General features: G+C 47.6%; 1 protein-coding gene across 3 annotated transcripts in view; it reads left to right on the plus strand.

The window, feature by feature from the left end:
• Nucleotides 1-12668, plus strand: part of PLXNA4 (plexin A4) — a 472240-nt gene that overhangs the window by 35635 nt on the left and 423937 nt on the right. The window lies entirely within an intron of this gene.

The following is a 12668-nucleotide window of genomic DNA, read 5'->3' on the forward strand; positions in this document are numbered from 1 at the left end:
TTACTGCCAGATCTCTATTTGTATAATTGGTCACATCAGTTTGTGTTGGATGGGAGTGTGCGTGCGTATGTGCGGAGCGTGTTGTTGGAGGGACTTGCTGAGCCCAGCAACTTTGATAAGAGGCGACAAGCGTCCTCTTGCTGATGCTGGGAGCTGGAGTGGATGGAGGGCTTAACCAGGGAGGCAATAATGGACAAGGGGCAGGGCGCTAGCTTAGGGTTCCTGCAGCTGAGCTCTGTGATTTGCACATCTCCCCCATGCACCTTCCCACTCCTCATTTCTCCATCTCCAGCAGGCCTGACCATCATCTCCACTGCAAAGCTGGCTGTACTCCGGGATGAAAGACACTTCATCAGAGAGAAATGTCATATTATCTTGCTACATGATGCAGCTCAGGCGAAAGCAGAGCAGGGAGCTCTCTCCAGGGACGCGGCTGGTATTTCTCATGGTTATTGTCAGTGGTGGAAGTGACCAGAGATGTCTGGGGCCGTGCTCCTCAGGCTAATGGAGAGCAGCTGAGTTCAAATCTCCACCGCTCCGAGCAAGGTCCTGGCCCCTCTGTAAATGGAATTAGGAAAGTCTCCCCATCTCTTCCTCTGTGAGGTGACCAGCGGGCTCATTAACTAATTAGCACTAATTCATTGATTAGCATGCCTAGTGTTCAAGCTAGGGACACGATGGTTGGGGTCTAATGGAGTTGCAGGAACAAGACCCTCCTGGATTTTCCATACTTGCCTATGGCTGAGCAGTGATGGGTGAGCACTGCAGGACTTCTCCAGCACCTGCATGAGCTTTCAGTTCAGCCTGGGTACAGATGCTGGCAACAACCCAGTCCTCTGGACATCCTCAAAAGCCCATTCAGGTGGGCATGCACTGCTAACTTGGTGGTGACAGCTCATTTGCAGAGGCTTCTCAAGCACCACCTTGATTCATCTTCACTTTTTCCTCGGTAGCGGTCCTTCCTCCCATGTGCCACCTCTCTGCTTTGAGCCAGTAGGGATAAGGACACTTCCCTGCCTCTGTAAAGTGCTCTGCGTTCCAGGCAGGAAAAAAAGTGACTTTGGAGGCCCTGGGGGAGAGAAAACCAAAAACTCTTAAACACCTACATCAACTGAAGCTTGCACTCAAGGTCTGTAAACCAGGGCCTAATTGCATGGAGAGGATGATTGCATTTGAGGTATTAAGTATGTTCCTCATTATTAAACACCTGTCCTTGAAAGGATACTTCCAGATCAGTGTGCATGCAGAAATAATGCTGGCGGTAATCAATTACCTTCTTATCTCACCCCCACCCTGCAACCTCTCCTTCCAAAGTCCTCATTGTTTGTCCTGGGGGGGGGGAAAAAAGCATGCTTTGGTAACAACCTCCTTCTCAAACCCATTTATTTACTTCCCAAGCCAAACGCAAGAGGAAACCCTATGCCTTTAAGTGGCCGGGTGCCAAGCCCGTGCGCCCAGTGCTGTTCTCTCCTGGCTCCTCGCGTCTGGTTGACCCCGCTCACACAAGATGTTCATTGAGGATGGAGCAGAGCCCAAGGCTGCTGACTCGCTGCTGTGTCTGAGATATTTCAGGCTCAGCACCCTCCCTCCACCATCGGTCCCATCTCTGGACCGCGTTGGTTCTGCCAGAGCAGCTCAGCGTCTTTCAGCGTCAGCCCCAGGTCCTGGTGGTCCCCCAGTAGCTGCTTCTGCAGGTGAGCGAGGTGCCAGCTTGTCCATCACTGCTTGGGCCATTTGCCAGCGCTGCTTGCCACACGGACAATTAGATTTGTTTCTGGGAACTGATCTTTGCCGCTTCCCCTGCCAGCGAACCAGGCTGTTTTCTTCTGTGGTTGAGCCCTGCGGTCGCCCGTGGCTCAGCCTCGCATTTTTGGAGGGCTCCATATGATCTCCTCGCATTCAATTCCACGCCAGGAGATCAGCTACTTCGCAAACCTGACCTCTTATTGCCTCGCCAGGAGGTCGCCTTGCAGGCCAACGGGAATGCTTGTGCAACAGTGGGTTGTTTTTTTTTTGTTTTTGTTTTTTTTTTTTAAAAAAAAGCAGCAAACAAAACCCAGCCATCCTGGAAGAGCCAGAAGCAAAGTGACTCCAGCTCCCTTCGTGAGCCTGATGCTATTTAAAGCATCTCCGGGCTGGGGGCAGCCGAGCGCGGGAGTTTGTACAATAACTGTTCTGTTGAGGAGGGGGTCGAGGGGATGCTGGATTCAGCGTTGCTTTCTGGGCCAAACCCTGCACAGACCCTTTCTCACTTGCCTGATGCAAGTGTAGCTGACAGGGTGAAAAACAGTGCAGGGTCTGTCTTAGTACTTGGAGAATCAGCGGAGATGTTTAGCCTCTGGGAACAATCTGATGCACATGTCTGTATTTATTTTATATTCCAGCACACACACACACAACGTAGAACTTTTTTTTGACCCCCCCGAATTAAGTATGTTTCTCTATTTATCCAAATTGCATGGAAACATGGCTCACTGTAATACTGGGTAGGATTAATTCAGATGCTGGAAGTGTCCATCCTGAAGACTGGCTGGTTTGAAGATGGAGATGAGAAAGGCCGATGTCCCTACAGAGAGATGCCCAAGTCTCATCTGACTGTATTTCTGCCCCAGACACTCCCAGTCTAGAATCTGCATGACTGTACTGGTGTGGGATATGGTTTTGCTGTATGTTTGCGTGAGAGGCAGTTTATTAGCGCTGGCCCAGTCTTTGGGTAACATGAGAACAGCGTTGGGATGGAACATGGTGTTTGCAGAGCCAACGTGGGCCTGTAGATATGTCCAAGTTCAGGACAGAGCTGTGGACCTGGGTGTCCTGCACACATGTACCTCCGAACCATCCTTCTCTTCACTCTTATTTTGTTGCACAGATAAATGTCAGTAAGTGGATGAATGTGGTTTGCTCAAATGCAGACTTTTGTTGCATCTTTCTCCTGCAGAGAACTACGCAATACCTAACATCTTCCCTGTGCCGCCACCCCTCAGTTTCTTCAGTTTAGGAGCTAGTAAACATTGCATCCCCGATGTTTTCTGCTTTGTCTTGCAGATTCTAATAATATTTCAAATATTTAAAGAAGTACTTGAAACGCAGGAAAGGCAAGACAACCCAGATCTGCATGCAACTAAATGGTGGCACCGCAGAAAGACAGAGAGACCTCTGTTCCCTGCATGCCGTATTGGAGCTGGCGTAGCTGATAGAGCATGTGGGTGACATTAGATCAGTAGGAACAACATCGCATTTTCCCTGTTTCAATGTCATTACCCCGCCGTTGTCAGTGTTCCAAAATATAATAGGATTTGTTCAGCTGATTTATCCTGTAAACAAGCGATATTAGCCAGGCGCGCGTTTAGACACACAGGGAGAGTGGGAGAGGCAGAGTGAGGGAGCGTGCAGAAGGGAATAATAAAAATGTACTCCTCCTAATGAGGGAATGACCCAGCACTTATCAATGGGTCGGGGCTATTGGTCGGGATCCTGCGCCAAGAAACACAGGGCTGTAATTGTAATGGTGTCCCTGCTCCTGAGGGCCGGCTGCAGCCTTGTCCCGCTCTCGGATGCAGGAGAAGTTTGAGCTTAATGGCTTGAGCGAATTTATACTCGGCTGACACGGGTGCTCCGAAATCCTCAAGTACCGAGATCTGCACGGATAGAGGCAGCGAGTGGGAAGATATTTCTTTTCAGGGCTCGAGCGCTTCAGTTTGTTGTTTAAACAGATAGACAGGCTTCTTTAAATTCATTTTCTGGGAGATGATAGGACCGGACGCAACTCGGTTCTCCCTGATACAGCTGCGTAGCCCTGGAGCTCGGCACGGCTCTCCGACATTCGGTGAGCAAGCCAGGGCTTCCTGTAGCCAGCCGAGCTCTCTCAGTTTCCCCCTGCTGAAGAGTAACAGCACATACATGGCGTTCATTACAACACTTAGCTTACCTTCGCAGGACCGCGGTGAGGCTTAATTAATGCTTTTAAGCGGCTCTGGGATCTCCGGGCGAAGGTGATGCTTGCATGCAAAGCAGCGTTGTTGTTTAATTTATATAGCGCTGTTGGTGCGCGTGGCACTTTGCAGCCCAAATGATAATTTTGCCTGTGTAACAAAATAATAATTATAGTAATTGTGATTCAGTGGAGAATCTCTGGTGGTGCCGGCGTAGGGGAGGCAGCTGGACTCTATCCGGCAAGGTGCTGGTGTGCGTCACTGGAATAGGAATGAGGGGTTCCTGGCAGCTGCCAGAAATGCTCCAGAAATGCTGGTTTAACCATTCTGCTGCCAGCCAGTACTGGAGATAATGGGCCAGGCACGTTCTCCGTGAAAGGGAGGAGAGGTCAGCAAGAGAAGAGCCCTGCAAGCGTGGATGTTGCGTCCATCGGGTGAAGATGGGCACGAGTAACTTGGGGAAGGGCATGTCTCTGTTTGGTGTCTCTATTGGATGGACAAGCCTGAGAGAAACCCATGTTACGGCAAGGATGCTCAGGATTACGGCACACAGCTGACACAGGATAGAGCTCCAGTCTCTTCTTATACCTCTCTCATCACTGCAGCGGTTGTTTCCAGGAATTTTTTGTATGGAAAACCTTTGGCTGATCATGGAACTGCAGTGTCCTTTAGGATAAAATGCAGCAGCTAGTGAGCGCTTCTCCTTCTCTCAAAGGTGCCTTTCTGCCTACACAGAAAATCCTTTTCACCTAAGAATTTCACTTTCTGGGACTCCTACTCCCCATCTCAGCTACAGCAGCATCAGGGGAAGTCAGTGCTACTGTGTTTCAGGTGCGTAACACAGCTTTGCTGGTGGAATATGTTCTTACAGAAGAGCTCTAGCAGCTTATTTGATCAATACTTCACTTTTGAAAAATCCCTAAATGCTTATTTACCCAATAGACCATGGCGGTTTCAAAGGCAGAACTCCACACTCAATAATCTCTTTTTTTGGGGTGTGAAAAATTTTAAGTGAATTTTTTAAAGCTCATGGAAAGCACTGAGCTGAGAGCCACAGAGATCATATTCTTCTGTTTATCCTTCAGTGCTTCATCCATACAATCCTCCAGCCTCTGATCCAGCAAGGGGAAGTTTATGGGACCGCAGAAGAACTCAGTTTCCTTTTTACAGTCACGCTTGCTGCTCTTCAGCTCCCATCCATCCTCCTTATTTGTAGGTATAGTTGCCATCTGTGAGATGGTGAACCTCAGTGACCGCACACCTTGAGGATCTGATTTTCACCCCAACTGCATGGCTTGGTGTGCTAATGCTGAGATTTGGAATAGTAATGCTGTAAATCTTATTGAGGGCTTGGAAAAGACATATGCAAAAGAGAGATTTGGCTGACACAGTGATGGTGTTTCCCGTCCCTGGAGGTGTTCAAGGCCAGGTTGGACGGGACTTTGAGCAACCTGGTCTAGTGGGAGGTGTCCCTGCGCAGGGCAGGGGAGTTGGAACCCGATGATCAACCAGTTGAACCCTTCCAACTCTAACCATTCTATGATTCTATGTGGGATGTGAAGACCTCCATAAATGGGAGTGTTTGTACTATCTCAGTCTGACACTCTGCATTGCTGCTGGAGGTACTGGCCTTCTTCACTGCCTATATTGGACTCTCGGGGTCTAACCAAGGCACTAGAAATATCACTTAAGTTACAATATCCAAACACGGAGAGTGCAAATATCCTGCTCAAAAATATTGCCAGATATCTGAGTCTGTTCTGCACCTTGCCCTGTTTATCTTGACATAGCATGACTGTTTCTCCTGGCAAGTGCTTGGAGGTGAGGTTGACATGGGAGCTGAAGGAGGCAGTGAAGCTGGGATCAGTACACCATCTGCCAGTGACACAGATTCATTAACCTGCTGGTGTTTCAGGCTGGATCATAGAATCATAGAATCACAAAATGGTTTAGGTTTGAAGGGACCTTAAAGATCATCTAGTTCCAACACCCCTGCCATGGACAGGGACACCTCCCACTAGACCAGGTTGCTCAAAACCTCATCCAACCTTAATGGTAGGAGTGTCTTCTATGCAAGTGACCAAGAAGTAAGAACATTGTTTTGCTGAGGATGGTTTTGCACGCTTGATATCTATGATGTGCTTCTCTGGATGGTCAGTCTTGGACTTTCCTTCATGGGGGATGAACTGTTTCCCTCTGATAGCCCAGTGCTGCTTCCAGAGCAGAAATGCTGCTGCTGGACAGTCCTATGCCAGTACTAAGGCAATGTGCATAGCAAAAGTGGGAACAAGTGTTTGAGAACAAACCACGGGCTGAAAAGCATTTGCTCTGTGGATGTAAGACAGAATCAGCAGACCCTGAAAGTTGTGGTCTGCATCTCCAGGGTCTGCCGCATGAAATAAGAAACGCAAACTCACTGCCAGCATTGCTTAAATTTTTGTAATCTTGGGGTCTAGAAGATTTTTAGGGGTTCACTACTCAATGTACATGGTATGCATCTTATGGCATTCTAATCATTCAGAAAGTCAGGACCTAGAGGATGATAAATTTATAGCAACAGTTACTTCTTACTAATAATCAACCAGCTCTGCTGAGCAAAAGGCCTGAAGACTAAAGAAACCTGTTGGTCTCTGTAAGAAAGGCAGCCTCCTCTTCAGGAAATTGCAAATTTTACGACGTGGAGGTACATGGTGTAGACTGTTGGGAAGCCTTATGCTCACAGTGCAGCAGGAACGTAAATGTGGGCATAAAAAGTCTGTACTACATTAAGATTCTGCAGCACTCTGGAAACTTGACACCAGTCCTTGAACTGATGCTTAAACTGGAGACCTAAATACCAAACGCCTGTACCAGATCTACTCAATTTGAGTAACTTTCCCCTTTGTTCCTGCGTTCCCGAATTATGTTTGACTGAACACCTCTTAGCATAGTGGGTGCAATTTCCCTGTAATTGGTAAAGTTACTGTAACTGCACTGTCATTTGTATATGGTGACATGTAATTGCATGGTAACCATTGCTGTGGTTGCACAAGTGAAAAGCAGTGTGCAATTATAATGTATTTCCAAATGCTGGCTCTTTATCCAGCTTCCATTATATCACAGAGCACCCTGGGGAAACGGTACTGGATATTTTCGTAAGTCATTAGACTGCAGGCTAACCGCTGAAGAGTGGGTTGGTTGGTGATCTATGCTATCTTTGCTTGGTGGCCCAGGGTTCCCATCTTTCTGTCCGCAAAATTTCCCCGTGGCTTTGAATTGCAGATGACAAAGGTCTACAGCCGTTGATGCTCACTGGGCAAGCCTGCAGCCTTTTCCTGACCCACTGTCAGGAATGCATGTGATGGGGAGGGCAGCAACAGGCATCAAATTATGTGAATGATGTGGCAGGAGGTGAAAGTCAGAGGGGCTGTCTCCATCCTGGGCTAGGGCCTCATAGATAGACACAGCCAATGGGCTGAAAGGTGGCGGTTCTGCCAAAGTTCACAGCGCAGATAGTAGGGAGAAAGTCAGATGAACCAAAGTCCACTGGTCTCAGAGGCATCAGAAGAGACTCAGAGGCAAAGCAAATCCAACTTAAGGAAGGCAAGGTACTAATGCCAGGGGTAGGGCAAACCAGCATCTAACCAGAAGTTCACTGGGCAGTGAAGGCCATGTTTATACCATTAAGAGAAAAGGCAAACAGGAGAAACACAAGCCTTGGGTACCACACTGCTGCCGCTGGTGTTTAAAGACCTGTGGTTTGCAGGCAGATGGTTTCCATCATTTGCAGCTCTGCTGGGTGAAGATTTATGGTTCACCCCTGCACCAGGTGATCTAGACCCTAAATTTCCTAGCTTGTATCTCTTTGGGTACCGTGAAGTTCCTGGTGACAGATTTTCCTAGGGCTTCCATCTCTCTTGATTTTTAAATATTCTGTTGAGTAGGATACATGTCCACCCTCAGCCTCACTGAGCCCTTGCAGTCAGGAAGGAAAGAAGATCTTGCAGTCAGGTGATGGAAAAGACCTTGGATATCTCCTTGCAAAGACTCAAATGCACATTACTGTTGATTTCTTATTGCTGTTGGCTCCCTGGCCCTGCTGGCAGCACAGACAGCCGTAATGTATGCGTTCCCTCCATCGTCTGGCGTAGCCAAGCCTGAGATAACAAGAGTGAGAAGCCAAGTACCTGCCACCGTATGAAGACAGGGCTGTTAGGTATTAGCTGTAAATCAAAGGCGAGACTTGGCCGTTGGGACAGCCTTTCTCCCCAGTGAGTCTGTGGAATTGCTTTGGAGCCTGCTGAGATATCTGGAAAAAGGCCCTGGTGCTTTGATTAAGGAGGAAGATTTCACCAGAGCGAAAGCAAGGAGGAACGAGGGATGGCTAATCCTTTATCGAAGCTTTTCCCAAAATATGGATTAGGCTGTAGTTGATTATCAGGGGCTGTTTCAGAGCAAAATAGCTAAAGCAGATGTTTAAGGGACAATTGTGGTTTATTATGAGCAGTGTTTGTACTGGCTCCCTAATACCTGGTGCTTCAGCCCTTTGTGCAATGCCAAAGTGCTCGCTTCTGGTGGGGAATCAGATGAGGACGGGGAAGGAGGTGTTGTAATCAGAGCTCTAACCCTTCTGCTGAGTTTGGGGGTTTTTGGGGCTCAGCAAATCCCTAGGGGACTGAGCCAGCACCAGCCTTGTAAAACCATCCTCTCCAGGAGGGCTTGGTTGTGCTAATTATTTATTTGATAGGCTTAATCCCGGAGAAGGCAAATGCCTGCCAGAATCCTCCTGTAAATCAGGCCCATTCTTTTGCACATCCTTCCTATTTCACTGGTGAATGTGACACTTGGCCACGGTGTCACGGCTGCAGATCAGCCCCCTGGTTGCCTGTGCAGGGAGTGGCGGCAGGAGCAGACTGCAGCCTCCCACGCGCTGGTTCCCCCCGAACATCAGCCCAAGATGGAGAGGCAGCTGGTGGGACTCGGGAGGGCATTTATGCCCTGGGAACTGCCAATCATTCTCGCATGAAGATATTTTGGATATGTAGAACACCTTATAAACCTGTGTTTAGAAGCTTTCCTGGGGCAGAGGGACGGTGAACAATATTCCCTCTTCTGCAGGTGGGAACCTGGAGCAGGATGGGAAACTCATTGACTCCAGTCCAACATCTCAACCGCATCCCTTCTGAGATACCTACAGACTGTGCCGTGGATTTCTGGGTTAGATTTTAACTAATGTGAGATGCAAGAATTGCTGATCCTATTCCTGCCTCTTTAGATCTTCCCTTTGCCCCTCCCCGGTATCCCAGCTGGCGCGGCAGCAGTGTTGCAAGCAGAGTGAATTCATGTCCTCACCTCCGCTTTCATTCTGGAAAGTCGTTAACGTGAAATTGCCGAGCAGGGAAGCTCCAGAGAGTTTAACGTGGCTACTTTATATTGCTGCTAGGAGTGCCTGGAATTGAAAATAAACCTGTGCTTGCAACTCCTGACCCTTTCATCATAAATCCAAACTTCCTTACGTGTTTCTCTTTGCTGAAGAAGATGACTGTATTTCTGTCTTTACAAAGGCGTGTGTGTAGCTGAGAGCCACAGCTGCACAGAAGCCGGGTGATGTTTATATGTAGGTTTTCGCTTGCTGGCATTTTTTTTGCAGATGATCCCTAGAGGAAATAACCCAAATGTGTTAAATGAAAATAGTTTTCATGTGGTGCGTGGCTGGCTGGCCTTGCTCCTATTCTTGGGGGATGGTTGTCCACGTCACAAACCACAACTCTGCGATTGCTTCTCCGGCACCCATGCAACAGCGTGTGAGTGAGCACCGTGGCCTCATCTGCCCTCACGCACCAGTTTGCGTGTCTCAGACGGTAAGGTGTGCTGTGGTGGTCCTAGATCTCATCTGAACTGTGTCATGTAAGAGAAAGTGCTGATTTTGCACTTCGGCCTTGCCCTGGTGCTTGGATCATCATAGAATGGTTTGGGTTGGAAGGGAGCTTTAAAGGCCATCTAGTCCCACCCCTTGCCATGAGCAGGGGCATCTTCACCTAGATCAGGTTGCTCAGAGCCCCATCCAACCTGACCTGGAACATTTCCAGGGATGGGCCCTCTCCCACTTCTCTGGGCAACCTGGGCCAGTGTTTCACCACACTCAGCGTAAAATATTTCTTCCTTATTTCTAGTCTAAATCTTCCCTCTTTTAGTTTAAAGCCACTATCCCTTGTCCTATCACAACAGACGCTGATAAAAAGTCTGTCCCCATCTTTCTTATAAGCCCTTCTTATAAGAACGTGTCTTCCTGTAAATAATCTCAGGGAAATAAAATGAAATAAATGGGCTTAAAGTTAGTTTTGTGTCTGCATGGGGGAAAACCATGATATCAGCCCCATTAAGGCTAGGTCTGAGTTCAGCTGGAGCTGGGCCCAGCTTGATGAAGGAGGAACTAACCTGTGGCTGTTGGATTAATTAAGCCTCACAGGCTGGAGATGTGCTGCAGATCAGCCCCAGGTTATTGTGGTTGATGCTGGGATCTCTGGGTCTATATCCTCTTGGGGTTTTGTGGGTAGGTGAGAGTTTTCTCTGGCTATGTGAGCTCTAATATACATCTACAGCAATCATATACTCTAGCTAACGTAGCCTGGCTGGTGATCGAGTGGGTTACAGAGGGCCCAGTGCTGTATTCTTACAGCCATGAAGACTCAGACCTGACTGGGGAGCAAATAGAAGTAGCTTCTACCTCCCTTCAAAACAGCACAGGTTGCTCCTGTCTGATATTCAAAATCCTGGGTCACGCAGCCCAGATGATTCTATGGGTCCTTTCTGATCTCCAAGTGCTTCACCTGGAGTAGTTGGTTTTGGCTGTGCTGCAGGGTGGGGATTGTGTGGGAGGCAGTGCTACACCAAGGAGGATGCCTCAGACCGTGCATCAAGCCAGCTCTGCTTGATTGCTATCATTTCACCGCTGCTTGGTGTAATTTCCTGTTGTTTGACGTGGAGTTTCATCCACTGGTAAGAAGTTTGCTGGTCCTATTGCGTATTTTAATCCTCTTGCGGGTGAAGAAAGCTGTTTCCTATTTTTTATTTTCCTTTAAAACCATGGCAAAGCATGACTTTCTTTCCTTGCCCTTCTTTCTGCCATCTGTAGAAAGTTTGGGAATTTCTTGGTTTTAGTCTGAAATGGTTCTTATCTCAGCCTGTCAGGCCATCACTTTGGGTGAGACACATATACAGTTTTATTATCGCCTTGAAACACAGATCCTGTTAATTTGAGAGCTTAAAAGTTTCCAGTCAAACTAGGCCTGACTTCCAGACCTGGATTCTTCTTAGGTCCTACATCCATAGGATGATTCAGGTTGGAAGGGCCTCAAGAAGTCGTATAATCCAGCCTCCTGTTCAAAGCATGATACATCTTAATGTGAATCATCCGGAGTCCTTTTGCAATCAGCTGGCTCTATCAGAAGGTGATCTAGCGTATTGCAAGTTTGGTTGGATGGCTTGGTCTGTGATGTGCCTCCTTTCCTCTGTTGAATAGGGAGGTACTTTAGATGACCACTCTAGGCTACTTACTAAGGTTTCACATGGCTAAAGCAAGGTGAGGTGGATCCCACACCAGGCGATGAGTCGGGTAGTGAATTGGTGAACAGAAGGCTTGTCACACCACATCAGCCCAACACACTGCTCATCTCTAACAGTCAGTGTCTCATGTCTCACAGAAAGATCTGGGAAGTGTCGCTGCTTCAAACACGTTTGTACTTCCTGAGTAATCAAGCTGCAGCTTTTCCATCCTGACCTATGTAATGAATCTGTTTGTGTTCTCGTTAGCCACAGAAATGCTCGGTTTTTGCAAGTCATGCTGTTGGCAGGGGTGTCCTGCCTCTCTGAAGTGTGGCCATCAGTATGGTGGTACCAGGCCTCGGGGGAATTTGGCCTTTGGATTTGGGAGACAGATTTATCTTACACTTTGTGCTGGCATCGTAGACTAGCAACATCCTGTCTGCTGCTCATGGAGGCTGTTGATCTGATCTGTAATTGCTCTTTGAGCTGGTGTTTTAGCTCTGAAAGGGCAGTCCACAAACACTAATGACTCTTGTGGGCCAGAGCTCAGGCTAGCTGTTCCTTACTAATGGCTGTTTGAATTCCTCATAGGTTTTATGCGTTTATAAATACATTGAAGACACGTTATTCTTCCATTCAGTAAAACATTCTGTAATTATTCCCTGTAATTGCTGGGTGAGGATAAAATGAATCAACTATCAGGCTTTTACTGCTCGTGAACTGAAGTAAGGAGCAGCACGTGTTCTGTCCATGCTTCCAGAAAGGTGTGAGCTCAAAGGAAATAGTCATGGTCCTTTATTACTGGTATATGAATACTAGGCAACCTTCCTGTACAATTAATTATTGCCTTTCTAGGCATTAGTCCAGCAAAACACCTTAAGCAGATTCTTAACTTCAAATCTGTGAGTGGTCCCAGTGAAGTTAATAAAGTCTAACTGCTTTGGCAATTGTGTACTGTGGTATTTGGAGCTTCACCTTTGGTTGACTTATTCTGTGGAGATCTTCATATTGGCCACCTGTATTAGCCTCACCTACTGTCCAGATGGTTCCTTAAGGTAGAAGAGTTGTCCATACGGTTCTGCTGCTGTACTTCTGTAACTCCCTGAAGTCCAAAGAAACACCCTCAGAGATAATGTGCATCTGTATACATGGATCCCAGTGAAGCATCTGTGTGATGACAAGGCTGTTGAGTTCAAATCCAATAGGTGTTAG

This window comes from Larus michahellis, chromosome 1 (assembly GCF_964199755.1).
Source record: "Larus michahellis chromosome 1, bLarMic1.1, whole genome shotgun sequence".
Classification (NCBI taxonomy): domain Eukaryota; kingdom Metazoa; phylum Chordata; class Aves; order Charadriiformes; family Laridae; genus Larus; species Larus michahellis.